Source organism: Pygoscelis adeliae, unplaced genomic scaffold (genome assembly GCF_000699105.1).
Source record: "Pygoscelis adeliae isolate BGI_AS28 unplaced genomic scaffold, ASM69910v1 Scaffold175, whole genome shotgun sequence".
NCBI classification, from domain to species: Eukaryota; Metazoa; Chordata; class Aves; order Sphenisciformes; family Spheniscidae; genus Pygoscelis; species Pygoscelis adeliae.
This window is the reverse complement of record NW_008824941.1, coordinates 3,188,220-3,203,382: the sequence shown is the minus strand read 5'-3', so window position 1 is coordinate 3,203,382 and position 15,163 is coordinate 3,188,220. Positions and strand designations below refer to the sequence as shown.

The 15,163-nt window shown below is 38.8% G+C and overlaps 1 non-coding gene across 1 annotated transcript; it reads right to left on the bottom strand.

Moving 5' to 3' along the window:
- Nucleotides 1-3,499: 3,499 nt before the first annotated feature.
- On the bottom strand, nucleotides 3,500-3,571 carry TRNAG-UCC. Its single transcript has one exon. It is a non-coding gene; the product is annotated as a tRNA-Gly (tRNA).
- Nucleotides 3,572-15,163: the final 11,592 nt, after the last annotated feature.

Sequence of the window (15,163 nt, the reverse complement as noted above, 5' to 3'; positions counted from 1 at the left end):
GACTGGCCCTTTCAAACCCCTTCCCTTTGACCGGCAGGATTGATGAAAAAACTACCTGCGCTCCTGAGTCCCTCACCGCCGCTCCCAGGGCTCTGTAGTCCTTCTTGATAGTCCTCAGACTGCTCCTGGCTGTGTCACTGGTGCCCACATGAAACAGCAGCAGCGGATAATAGTCAGTGGACTGTATGAGGCTTGGTAGCATCTCGGTGACATCCCTGGTGCGAGCCCCCGGTAAGCAGCACACCTCTCCAGAGGGTGCGTCTGGTCAGCAAATGGGTGCCTCCGCACCTCTCAGAAGAGAGTCACCTGCTACTATCACCCGTCACCTTTTCTTAGTTGCGCTGGTTGTTATACGGGGGGCAGATTGGGCTGCATTACTCAGCTCCAGCACTTCTCCTGGTGTGACAGGAGAAGCAGAGTAGGAAGCTGAAGGAAGCAGCAGAATGATATCAGTTAACATGTTAACTGTTTAAACAATTTTTTTTTTTTTTTAAAGTTTCAATATTGATTGATATTCAAAATAATGGACTCTCTTGCTTGGATTATTGTAGATGGAAACCTCAAGGACTGTTCTTTGAAGAGGGATGCTGCAGAAGTTTTTTATGCAATGTATTTTTGACATTTTAGACATTGTGTTCCTGCAGTGAGTAAGTAGACAGGAGGGACATATTACTGGAAATTTCTCCCTTCTGTTTCTAAGCCATCCATACTAGCAATAGGTAAGTTCTTTTCCTGTTCCCAAAAGAAGGAAGAAATCAAAGAGAAATAATGAAGCTGCATCTGAATGTGTTTTTTACTCTGCTCCTGGAATGACGAAGGCACCTCTATTGGGAGCTGATTGCGAAGTTACATTACAGCATATTGCTGATAGATTGTGAGATGCTACTATTTCATTATTTCTAGCATAGACTGCTATCATTATGCACACTACAAGAACAGTTATACGTCTCGTGACCTTGCACAGTTCTAACTGAAGTGTCAAAACAAAAACAAACAACAAAAGGCACCATTGCCTTCTTGTGCCGTAAAAACGTAAAGAATCCAGAAGCATCTCATAGCTTAGAGGTTTCCAGCAAAGTTACTGCTTTTAAGCCATGAGAAAATACCTCGGTGGTGTTTCCATTTACTACAGAAGACCACAGCTATAAGAAACTGTTAGGAGTGCATCTGGGAAACAGAGACATATCTATGAGAACGACTGCTACAAAGACAGGTAAATATATAGTATTGGCTTATAATTTGAAGCTGAAATAACAGAAAATTTTCTCTCTGGATTGGGCATGTAGGATACTGAGACTAAAACCCTCTTGCAGTTTCATATTGTTGTCTTCCTCTTCACCCCTTGTCTGAGAGCTCAGCCTAAAGCCTGAAGTTGATAGGAGTGGCTATGAATGGACCTTGAGTAGCCCATGTACTATGGAGCATGACGTCTTGCTTGCTCCGCCCAGCCGCTGGCCTCACTCTGAAGTGGAGCACGCCCTGTTTTCATCTGGATCTGGATGTCTCAACACCACTTTTTGGAGCATTTTCCAAGCTTTCATGTGAGGATTTTCCCTCTAGTGGGATCCACACTTCAGCAGACAAAGAAAATAAATAACTAAATTCTTTTTTCCAACAGCAGTCTAACTTCATTCAAGTGGAGCGGCTAATCATTTTGACCCATCAGCTTAGGTTTCGGAACCTACAAGTTGCAATGAGAATCTGGGCAGGTAAAACCCTTCTGGGTTGATTTTCAATCCATTGCCTTCTGCTGGCATAGCACCCACCCACTGCTTCCAGAATCTCTTCTCTTCCAGAAGGACCAGAACCTCTTCTCTTCCAGGACAGAGGATTTGATCCTCTTTCAAATATCAGCCTTTTGTAAATCTATCCAGTTTACTTTAATTACATTTTCACAGCCTGTATCTCCCTTTCTCCACTCCTTCTAGGAACTCTAGTCATTATGCATTCTTAGTTAGCTATGAAGTGCAAATGGCTAGAACTTCTCCCTGGGCTAGCTCAGCTCCTTCAGCCCTTTCCTTCTTTTCATTGCTATAAACCTATGAGTGCGTTTTTTCCCTTTTGAGAAAGAAGAAAAAAAAAAAAGAAGAGACTGAAACAAAAGAAGCAAACATTCAGTATAATCGAATATTCTTTCATACACTGCGGCCTGTCATGTGGGTAGGTCCTGTTGGCAATTGTCTTATAAACAGGTTTTGGAAATATAGTACAAATTATTTTCAAAACGACTTTGGGATAGAACATTTTCCCTGAAAGTATTGTCAAGAGTCAGGTTTCAAGTACAACAGGATTCTGAGCCATGGGATTGACAATGATTAATTGCATCACCAACACTGGTTGGCACTCTCAGAGACCTGGAGGGGCACTCAGACAGTGGGGCTTCCTAGGAGGTACTTAACCCCAGACTTTGATGTATCTGGTGGCTCCTGAAGGCACTAGCTACTGGCTCTGTAGTGAACCGTAGCTTGTATGCATTCCTCTAGCTCTGCTGGAGTAACACTTCTTCCTTTGGCTGCCTTGTCTCTCAGCCCAGCTCCTGGTGCCATGCCCACTCCTAGAGAAATCGCTAATATCTTGTATTGGTCGTCTACCCTCAGTTCTTGCCTTGGCTTGACTCCTTGTCTTGATGCACAGAATGATAGAATCACAAAATGGTTGAGGTTGGAAGGCACCTCTGGAGGTCATCTGGTGCAACCCCCCTGCTCAAGCAGGGACACCTAAAGCCAGTTGTCCAGGACCATGTCCAGACAACTTTTGAATATCTCCAAGGATGGAGACTCCACAATCTCTCTGGGCAACCTGTGCCAGTGCTCAGTCACCCTCATGGTAAAAAAGTTTCCTGATGCTCAGAGAAAACCTTCCGTGTTTCAGTTTGTGCCCATTGCCTCTGGTCCTGTGACTGGGCACCACTGAAAAGAGCCTGGCTCCATTCTCTTTGCACCCTCCCTTCAGCTATTTATATACATTAATAAGATTCCTGCCCTGAGCCTTCTCTTCTCCAGGCTAAACAGCTCTCTCAGTCCTTCCTCATAGCAGAAATGCTCCAGCACTTTAACCACCCTTGTGGCCCCTCACTGGACTCTCTCCAGTATGCCCATGCCTCTCCAGTACCGGGGACTCCAGACCTGGACACAGTCACTGCTCCAGGTGTGGTCTCACTAGTGCTGAGTAGAAGGGAAAGATCACCTCCCTTGACCTACCGGCAACACTTTGCCTAACGCAGCCCAGGACCCCCTGAGCCTTCTTAGTTGCAAGGGCACATTGCTGGCTCATGTTCAACTTGGTATCCACCAGGACCCCCAGATCCTTTTCTGCCAATCCGCCCTCCAGCTGGGTGGCCCCCTGCATATAGGGGTTGCTCCTCCCCAGGTGCAGGACTTTGCATTTCACTCCTTATTAAACTCCATGAGGTTCCTGTTGACCCATTTTTCCAGCCTGTCGAGGTCCCTCTGGGTGGCAGCACCACCCACTCGTCTGAAAAAGATGTTAAAAGTGAAGCTGCGTTGGCCGGGAATCGAACCCGGGTCAACTGCTTGGAAGGCAGCTATGCTCACCACTATACCACCAACGCTGCGACAGCTGCTTTTCTGTGGTTGGATTCTCCCTTCTCTTCTACTTTCCAACCGTTCCTAGTCTAATCACAGGGCTTACTAACTGCCCACCACAAGCACAAAAAAGGACTACTGAGGAAAACATTCAAGTTTTCTCCACAGCTGGCAAGGCTGGAAAACTTTCTTCTTTTCTTTTAACAATGAAAAAACTAAGGTATTGTTCAGTGAAATATTTCCAACGTCCTGATTTGTTTAAAAGAAATTCCAAACAAAAGGACCAAAACCTTTGGAAATGGCACTGCAGATAATAGCACAATTGGAAAAAAAGGCCAGCTAACAGCTCCAGTCTGATGAAACAAGCATCCTCATTTCACCATCTTTAGTAAAAGAAATACTCTTGCCAGCATTAACATTAAACTATGATGAGCTTTTTATTTCATGTTTGAAAGGTTAGGTGGAAAAAATTATAATGAACGACGTATGTTGTCCTTTCCCTCAGCTACTGCTTTTCTCTTCTCAGTATCATCCAAAGAAACACAAGAACACATGGAAAATGTAGCTGAAAATAAACTGAATAGATTTATGAAAGGTTGATATTTGAAAGAGGATTATCTGAAACACAAGTTTGAAATTTTTAATCTCAAACTTAAGTGCATTTTTATCACATAACATATGATGAAAGGTTTTCTATTACAATGGATAGAGCCAACAAACTACTTTAGAGGGACAAATTCTCAAAACTCACATGCTGTGAGGAAATCCTGTGAATAACCCAGGACATTCTAGGGCATCTGTGACTTCTCTTCTGAGAATGTCCTGATTACAGACAGATCTGGTTCTTAACGTGCAGGAATGTATTGCTTTTCTCAGCAAGCTTATGGATGAAAACATTCTGTGCCAGCTCTCAGTTCCTTAATAAAGGGACCTTTAGGTCTCTCAGTCTCAAGTCCTCAGTCTTAAGCTTACTGCAATGGTTGTCAGAAAAGCTGTAAGACCTAATATTGGTTGGACATCTATTGATCTCCTGATTCCTGACCCTTGCTGTCACTTTACCTGCATCTGAGAAATGAATACATCCCCAGCAGGTCCTCCAGTCCTGTGCATACTCTGGCCATTTTACCCAGAATCTTCTAGTGTTTGTATTGGTAAAATTTTATGCAACCTTAGAGAAAAGTCTGTGGAGCACATCTACACCATAGTAAGGATATCAAGTCTTCTCTCTTTTTCTCCTCACAATTTACTTTAAAAAACAGCAAAACCAGCCAAGATCCTATTTGGAAGACTCTGCAAATAGGTTGTGAGTGCATACTGTTAAGTGTATTTATAACTAAGAACAAGCTAAGAGGGCTCTGCTGAATCACGTAGAGTCAATTTTCACTTTATGTGACATGCATTCTACATGTATTGCTTTGCAAATGCACACTTCAGTTATGCGGTGCATGCACAGCAAACCATTCCTTTTGGCACCAGATTTTCTGTGCACTTGTGAAACCCTTTTACATGCAGCCTTGGCCCTGAGCCAGTAGGCTAATGATTTAAGAAGATGATACCATGGGACACATCAAACTCACTAATCATAATCACCTCTCAAAAACACATACCCTATTGTAATGATTTTCATCCTTTTCTTCTAATCTGTAGACACCATAAATATTTTCTAGTAAAACTGCAAAAGCATGGACAATAAATTTAAGCCTAGCAACAGTTGTTTCCAACATTACTGAAGAGTATGGTTTAAGGATCATCACAAAAGGCTATTCTTCACATACTTCCCTGCAGAAATATTCCATGGAACCTGAAAGTCAGTGGACTACTATTTGAAAATCATTACCTTACTGCTTAGGAAATTTGAATAACTTTACTAAAGAAGTCAGTCTTGAAGAAGTGTGGATGTTTTTCTTACTAAGAATTATATTTCTCTTTCTTAAAATTGTATTTTTAACTATGTCATCTTTGTGATCTCACCGTCCTGTATTTTAAGGCAATACAGAGTGAAGAGGATGATTTTATAACTGTGTGGTAGAACTGGAAAGAGAGACGGGCCCCCTTTGAATAGAGGAAAAGCACTGGATGACGATTGCCTGCTCTGAGAAAGCTGGAACTGAATTGGGTGGGCAGAACAGGACAGAGGAGCAGGATGGGCTAAGGGGAGCTTTGTGAACAGCAGCCACCTGGATCTCAGTTCAGAAAGCTGCTTAAACATGCCCAAGATTCCTAAAGAATTTAAGCACCCAAAGTTGCAGATAAACTCAGAGGGCTGCATTCCCAAAGTCTTATCTTGCTTAAGGAATTCTAGAAACACTTCTGAACATCTGTAAGCACCTGGAAATCCACTGAAATCTGACCCCAGTGTTCCAGTCCCAAACGCAAAGCCTCCTTAACTTCAGCAACTCCTGTATGTTCAGACAATACAGACACACTGCCAAATCAGGGGCTTTGCATGAAATTTATCCTGATTATTTGTTTTCCCTCTCTCTCTCTCACATACACATATGTACACAGATTCCAGTAGCACTTGATGAACAAGCAGATCAAATTAACCCTTATTATGTCTTATCAGAACAAGATGAGCGTGCAATGGTAGCCTTTCCTAATCTGGTTTTAATTCACTAGGCAACAAATCTGTTGACTACCCCTTTGTTTGGATTTACACCAAATTAGTTGCATATGTGACTGTTTTTGCTGCAATACCATCTTCAACTACTTAGTGCATCATCACGCTAACCTTTCAATTAACCCTTGTTTCAAAGATGCTCAGTGCAGGTGTAGCAACATTGCTTTTCTGGCAAAGGACATGTCTTGCTCACTGCTAATAACCTCTGCTATTGCTGAGGATCTGGGCATGCTACATATGCTTTTTGTTTGCAATGCAAGGCCTCAGATAATTGCGTAATTGGGGTGCTGCAGATCCACAGCCTGTAAAAATCTAGAAGCTATTCAAATATAAAAACTAAAACCTAGGTCTAACCAACTCTGAATTTGTCCAGTTTTATGGCAATAAGCTTCTCCCCAGAGCGTAGATCTCGGTTTAGTTGGTCTGGAAGGATAATATGTTTATACTGTAGGTCCAATGGATTCCTTAGTCTATATCAGAGCAAAAGGTTAAAAACAATAATAAGAACATATCCCAAAAGATTTCAGAATACTTTAGTGCTACCATCTGAACAGAAGCTGTCTATTACGCATCACAAGTTTTATGAACTTCTCCAGTAAAGAAACAGCATTAAATCTTCAAAATAAAAGGCATCTACATTTCAGAGAAGAAAACTGCCTAAAATATGTTAGGTAAATAGTGGTATAATAATATCACAGACACATGATCATTTGGAAGCTGTTTGAAAGCTTCATGTACTTAGACCTAATACACCAAAAGGAAAAAAAAAAAGGTTTTGGAAGTAATTTACTTAGGATAAGCCAAGTATAAGTTAAATTTAAAAAGTAATAATCAACCTTCATGAGGTTCTTGCTTGAAAATCTTATTTTTCTTATTATTACTATTCTTTATTTTTTACATAACCCGATTGTCTCAGATACTCACTTCAGTTTGCCAAATGTTGTCCTCCAATCAAATTACTCATATAGTTGTATACTTTGTTGTATCAAGGTCAGTCTCCTCGAGTCATCAGTCCTTAACATATAATAAAGATAACATACACATAGACACATGTTTATCTGTATCAAAGAAGATTACAACTCAAATTTAGGAATACTTTAAAATGGATTATAAAGATGGCATTTCAAAATTCTTGACTTGTTGCCGTCCGTCAAGAAGTCTTGCAAATATTTTTTAACATTTGTAACACTTGTTAGCTTGGTTGCTTTTTTCATTTCTAACAGTCATAAATTATATTTTGTCTAGTTAATAAAATGATATGATTCTGGATTTAGTAGAGAATATTAGTAATTTTGCCATTTCGCATGATGATTGCTGAGTCTTTTTTTATTAACATCTAGAAAAATGACTTTTCAAAAAGAAATTAAGTATTCTTTTCTCTACCAATAACTAACAGAAATTTAATGGCAAGCAATAAGAGTCTTTCTCCAGTATATGTAAAAATCATAATACTATAGTTAATAATAAGCTCTTAACTTGAAAAAATAAAATTAACTTTCCTGAGAAATACGATTCTTAGTGCTAAGGAGAGCTCACTGTCCTGGATGCAATGGAGCCCCGACAAGGCTGGTATAGTATGGCTAAAATAAAGAACTCACCAGTCAGCTTCTTTCTAGCCATCCTGATGATGAAATCAACTGAAAACCAGGCAACTGTCCCCAAAATAACAAACAACTATTTAAAAAATCTTAAAAAATTCCTAAGCCATTATTGGTTTTGTTCTTTACCTTTTCTTTGAATTATCAGGGGATAGGAAGTTAAATGAAAATCTGAACTGGGATTTTTTTCCTGCATTCACTTGGCTTCAGAGGCTGGGATGTTATGTAGAAATGTACATGGGCACCTTCAGAAGGTGATTCATCTCAGCCTGGGATAAGTGTTTAAAAGAAGCTGGTGAATCACCTTCTGGAGGGACTTTTTTCTTTCTATTGATGTTAAAAATATGAAGTGGTTAGCTCAAACTTAGAAATTTTACACAAGGTGGCATTCATATAACCTAAACATTTTTAAATTAATGATAAATCACCAAAAGACAACTCTCATTTTCTCTTAATCTAAATTGTTCTTATTGGCAGTTATGTTATTTTGAGAATGCAGATATCATCTGGGAAGATGAAGTTTGAGGTTCATTAAGTGTCATGTATGGATACTGATGATTTTTTGTGCCGACCAGATGCAAGACATTCAACGATTTAGATGTTTTCAGGATGAACACACAATGCATGCCTCAGAAATTATTTAATATTTAGAAATAAGCTACTCAATCAGCAAGAACTTTACTGGCTCTCTATGGTGCCTCAAGGAAACAGAAGTCACTGAACTTGCTCCATTTGACAAGAACACAAACAAACATTTTAAGAAATCCAACCCCAAACAAAGATGGTTATTAAAAAACAAGTTGTTTTTTTTTTCTTTCAATTCATCTGGCTGATTCAAGAAGGCAGTTACACGGCCTTCTGTCACTATTCCAGATTTATTAGCCAGATCCGAAGTGCTTAGGTAGGTAGGCTTCCGACATTTTCACCCTTATACTTTTATCCCTTTCCATAACAATGTCTGTTCTAGATGATCAGATTTATAGATACAGTAACAGAGAAGAATAATAAAAGGACCTCTTTATTTCTACAAATTGAAAATGTAGAAGTCATATACATAGTTTAGCATCGTATATGCCTAAAGAAGACCAAAGATTCAGTAGGGTATTTTTCCTTTTTTTTAACCCTCCAGCACACTCCTGTTCTTCATTCCCATTCCTCCTTGCTTCAGACTGCTTTCTTGGCATGTTTTTAAGCAAGGCAAGGCACACCCACAGCCTCCACCTAATGTCAGAAGACATCAGTGGAAGATTTGACTGTGAAGGCTGAATACAAAGACCTGATTGAGAATGGGAATTTATTTTTTTTAGTAACAGAAGGATTCAGACTCCATGGACAAAGATTCAGATTTATTTTTTTAATTTATTTTATCCCTTTCTCTCTTACTATATCTTGTAGGGGAAAGTTTCTGTTTTTGTTTTAGACTAGGTTATCCTGATTGAGTTCGGCCACAGAAATAATTTATCTTTTTATTTATCTTGCTATATAGTTTATCTTTGCTATATAATGTTGGACATGTGTACAGTGATCTGGAGTCTAATATTCTTCTTTACCCTGTCTCCATCTTTCTGGGAGTTGAAAGGGAATAGTAGGGAATTACTGAATAAGTTCTGCCTCTTTAGGGAAATATGCACGTAGAAATATGTATAACATGGTATTGCATTTAGTTGTGTAGGGATTTCTTTTTTCCCATCACCTTCTGGAAAGGTTGGCATAGTTCATTTTTTACAGTCAGTCCAAAAGATTACGTTTTCCAGAACCCTGTCAAATGAATATGATTGATGCACCAGTGGAAAGTAAATATGGGAGAAATTACTCTGGAGTATTTATGCATTAAATAAACTAACATTCTCTATCCCAGAGGCTTACAGACAAATGAGCAATTAAGCCACTTGATTCTTGCACTTCAATGTAGAAATTGACTTCTATGGACATGGGGTGCACCATTTAAGGTGACTGTGGGTATTTCTCTGTGCTAGGCTTTTTTAATGACATTTGTTCTGAGGTTTAACATGTGCATTGGATCATATAATCCATTCCTGGTCAGGACTGTCAGTTTTAGTCATTTTGCTGGGGAAGCTTTCTAGAAAAAAAATTTGGTTTCAAAATACATATTCATTTTAGAGGGAAAATATTTTATTGTTTCAAATTCTTGCTGCAATTCAGGAAAGCCTCTCTTACAGTTCTGTCTTTACACTGTTAGTTAGGCCAGACTAAGACTGAATTTATAAACTTAAGTGCACAACAATAATTTTATCACTCATAATTCATGCCTTTTATTATCTCAGTGTCAATTTCTGTGCAAGTTAATTTGGAATTAAAGTTCTTCAGCTGTCGATACTCTACATCTGAAATATGGCAGAGATTTGGTTAAGCTAATGTAGCTTTGTATACCAATAATTACGTTATTTTAATCAAAACTTTCTGTAGATACTCTTGCATAGTTCTTAAATTGGAATTTTATTGTCTAAAAACTAAATTACATTACAAGTCATACCAATATTCCATTGGATTAACTGTAAATATTTTTTAGAACAGATTTAGGTACATTGGATACCTTTTCTTATCTTTCTTTTGCTATGATTTGGTCTAGAATTTGATTATTTTGATGCCTAATCCTCCAGCTACCGTGATTCACCAAGTTATCGTACATCAGCTGAGCTGTAGAATTGTTTGTTTGTTCTTCATGCATTGGCCATGATCTGCAAAAGCAAATCGCACTGTGCAGTATAATTCATATTCACTGAAAATCAAGTTGACCTGCATTTGCTTTGGCTAAAAGCAGATATACAGAGTTTCCACAGATCAGATGTTATACAGTAGATTTAAGTCACCATTATCTGATTTTTTATTTGTTACTTTCTAACTCTGCATATGGGTAAAAAAGGGAGAATACCATACATGTTGAGCCAAGAATTTATTGTTAGCCCTGCTAAAATCTAGCTAAAATACAAAAAAGTTATCATTATTAGTCCAGTTGCAATGAAATTAATATTCAGCAAATTAATCAAATATTCAACATTCTTCTATTCCAAATTCTTGACTTAATAGAAATCAAATGTCATTAATAATACCATTAAAAATTGTTACACAAAACTTCCTAGTTTTCTACACTTTTTCTCTGGATATGCTCTTTTCCACCACAGCTCTCTATCCTAAGGCCAACAGAGCCAATCTTCCTCAGAAAGAACAAGACAGTTGCAGTGAGTCAACAGCACCCCTGAGGAGAGTGATGTTGATGATGGGATTTCTTCTTTTCCTTTGCTGGGAGCAGTATGTTGCTAATGGTTTCTTTCACCTTCCCCTAGGCTCCAGGTAGGGATACTTTTATACATTTTTATAGATCACACATTTTCATACCTTGTTCTTGCTTCATATTATACCTGAGTTTAGTAATTATGGTATGTTTTACTTACCTCAGATCCTTATTCTTTATTCTCTTTTCTACCCTCAAACCAATTTTGCTCCGCTCCCAGGCTTGCATTTCTTTAACAGACCATTGTGGAGTTTTTGTACCCCTGAGGTCTCCAGTGTCATTCTGTGTCCTGTCTTTTACCACCCTGTACCCCTCTACACGGTATCCTGGGTTCCCATTGCCATCACACCACTGCATCATTATGCTGGAGACACGTATTTTGTTCTGCAAAGAAAAACTATTTGTTAAAACTACCTATAGAAAAATTACAGTTACATCATATAATATTATTTAAAGATAAGCACAAGTTAAACAAATCAGGAAATAGACATCTGGTCATTAGAAAGATGCTATGGCTTAACAAGGAGGAAAAACACTCAAAACAGGCCAAGACAAGTTCAGGCAAGGTCTAGCAAGTCATCATACCAGATTTTCCCTTTCCTGAATTGCTCTATCATACCCATCTTAGTGCCTCTAAAAACTTCACATTTCTGCTATCTTTATGTCTTTCACACAATGCAATATGAAGGAAATACGTGGGTCTCATGACTGTTTTAACTGAAGATGTGCAATACATTCTCGCACTGATGTCTTTTACCAGAGTCTCTTGACTTTCAAACATACTGAGTCTCACAAAAGCCCCAGAGAAAAGGATTATTTTCTACACAGTCCTACTAGTAGTGAAGTATGAGAGATTTTAATTGGGTAGCATATCACATGAATAATAATACTAAGGACAGTATTCTGAAAGCCTTTATGCCTTGCATGTCAAGGTAATGACTATTAAAACAGATACTTTAGCCACTTCTCTCCGAAGACCCCTCCCTTGCCATACCTATTTTGGCAGGGTGTACTATCTGAGAGCTGTGTGGACCTTTCTTTCTTTTCTTTGCTGTTTGACACTCAGTGTAGGTTCTGCAATTCTGTTCATGAATGCCAAACCAAAAAATTCTCCTGACTTTTCATGCTATCATAAGTTTTCTTTGCCTAAAGTTTCCACCTAAAGTACTGGTATGTCTCATATTTAGGATCATTTCTTACAAAGATTCAGAAGCACTGCCCAATTCCTTTGTAAGCTGTCAACAAAGTAAAATGTCTTTATAGTACTTTTTTTTCAGTCATACATTGTATAGGTCATTTGGTTTTCAATGTTATGTAGTTTTAACTCCCTCTATACATTTTTTTCACTCTGTCTCCATTTCATATCATCTACTGTAGTTTTGCCAAATAAGCCATAGCCATCAAGTTGGTCAAATGGAAGGAATAGTTAATATAGGATTAGATGAAATATCAAGTGGGCAAGCATGTTATGCTAACACAAACATTCCCTTTTTTTTCCCCCATGAATCCATATGTGCACCTGTTTCAGGATAAATCCTTTTACTCCCATTGGGTTCCTGTTGTGTTTGGCACAGACTGGCGAAGTGCAATGGAAGGGCACTGTGCTAATTTTTCAGAGATGCTTAGTATGCACATATTCCTCTGAAGTTAGTGGGAGCTGCAGGTGCTCAACACATTCTGAAAATCATGCTTTAGTAGGAAACCTTATCCTCTCTCCTAGAAAGACTTAGTTTTAAAAATCAGATAGAGACCTTCTGTCTCATCTGACCTTTGCTTCGATGAATTCCTTCATCCTTCTGGAAACAAAAAGAAGTCGAATGAAAGAAACATTGTTTATTTAATGTCTTAGAGATAAACCACCAAAAAAAAAAAGGATATAAGGGAAAGAAATGTCTAGGACTCAAACCTTGGATAAAAGCAAAACTTCTACAAAGGAGATAATTCTGAAAAAAGGAGGTATTTCAAGAACATTAAAGTGAAGCAGCTTCTCTACAATGATTTCTCTAGCACACCTGAAATGCTCTTCTGACATATTCAAGCTTTGCTCCTAAAACCTGAAGAAATATAAAAGAAAACATGACAAACAGTAAGAATGACAGGAAAAAATGAAAAGAAAACTTATGAAATGAAATAAAATAAAATGCAATAGTCAAAGAACAAACTAGAGAAGAGAAAGCAATGGAACAAATTCATTCCCACTGGAACAGCAACTAACTAAATAGCCTTAAACCAGAGGACATACGTGTCTTATTGTCATTATATTTTGAAAGTTTCTCACTTTATTCCTTCTTTTTTTTTTTTTTTTAAGCAAAAAAAGAGAGGAGGGAAAAAAACAAGAAAATCAAGAAGGAAAACAGATAGTACCTTTCATGAGTAAAATTTCTAAATCTAAGTAAGATTCAGGTCATAAAAAGTAGCTGATTATTAAGATCTCACTGAAAATGCTGACACTGCTGTTCTGAGAGAGGAAAGACTTGTACTTTGTATTCTGGGCGGTGACAGGAATTGTGCCTGGTTTCCCTGTAATAGTCTTATGCAGAAGTAACATGCTTTTTATGCCTAGTACTAAGCTTGTTATGAAAAACATAGTAACCTAGTGCTGGCTACAAATTCTGTGCCAAACATAGTACTTGCTACCGATTTGCCACTGTTAGTCCAGTTAGGGCACATATTTTGGAGTGCTCTGGTCACTGTTTATTCAATACAAAAGAGATAAGGACCACAGTGCCCAGGGGATGAAATAGTGCTTCCATTGCTAGTCTAATTTAAAGTGCATGAAAGTGTACGGCACGAAAGCACGGCTTCATAAGAAAGCTCGAGAAATATGGATTGTTAGGCTTGCCCATGAACTAGAGGTTGGCAAGGTTTTTTGTGATGTGGGAAATACAGATTTCAGACCACTTCATGATAAAATGACAGAGGATCATATTGGAGCTCCAATGCAAATAGGCAATGTACGGGAGGAAGCAGGGATAAGCTATAAAGGAGTAATTTAGAAACAATTCCTGGGTACATACAGGTGGTGTTAGGAAAGCCAAAGTTCAAATATAGTTGAAACTTCCACGGACATCACAAATGAGAACCTCTACCACTGTGTTCATAGTACAAAGCTGAACAAAAGAAATGGGTGCACATCACTGAATGAAGCAGGTGATTTAATGACAGCAGACACAGATAAGGTTGAGGTACTCAGTATCTTCTTTGTCTTAGACTTCCACAACAAGGTCTCCCATGCCTCTGTGCTTAGAGGTGAGGCTTAAGGAGGAAAACTACCAAGAATGGATAAGGATGGAGTCAAAGGTTGCCTGGAGAATTCAACCCATATACATCCACAGAGCCTGACAGGATGCATCCAAGTGTGGTGGAAGAACTGGGTGATGTGCAAGGCGGCTCTCTAACATCTTTGAAAGATTGTGGAGAACACAGGAGGTTGTCTTTTGTTACTCCCTTTCAAAAAAGGCCAAAAGGACAATCTAGGGAACTACAGGCTGGTCAGACTTATCTCAGTCCTTGGAAAATTGTGGAATAAGTCCTCTTAGAGCACATTTCTGGGCACATGAGTGAGAAGAAGGTGATCAGAAACAGTCAGCTTAGTAACCATGCTGGTTACTGAGGGTAAATCATGTCTGACCAACCATCCCACACAATATCCCACAATATTCTTGTACTGAAAGTGGGATTTTACGGTTTGGGTGGGTGGGCAACTGGATGGATAAAAACCTGTTTAGATAGTGAGGCTCAGAGGGCAGTGATTAATGGAGGTTGGTAACAAGCAGGGTATCACAGGGGTCTATCCTGTTCTTCTCAACATCTTTAAGAGGATGATGGCAAGTGAGTGCGCTTACTGTCAGAGACCTCTGATAGGCTCTGTATAGATGCCTCTTACATTCTGGAGGAGGCGAGTGAGTACACTCTGACCAAATTTGCAAGTGACACTCAACTGCAGGACAAGGCAATATAAAAAACACTATGATATTGTGAGCTGTTCTACCATTCTAGTGGTATGAGACTGCCTGTGTCAGGGATGATCCTTTTGCTCTTCAAAAAATGAAACCCAGTTGAGAAAATTAGAAGTAGGAGCAAGGAAAGAAGGCATGAATCTGAACAGGGAAAGAAAAGAAAGCACAGCAGAGGGATTTATAATACG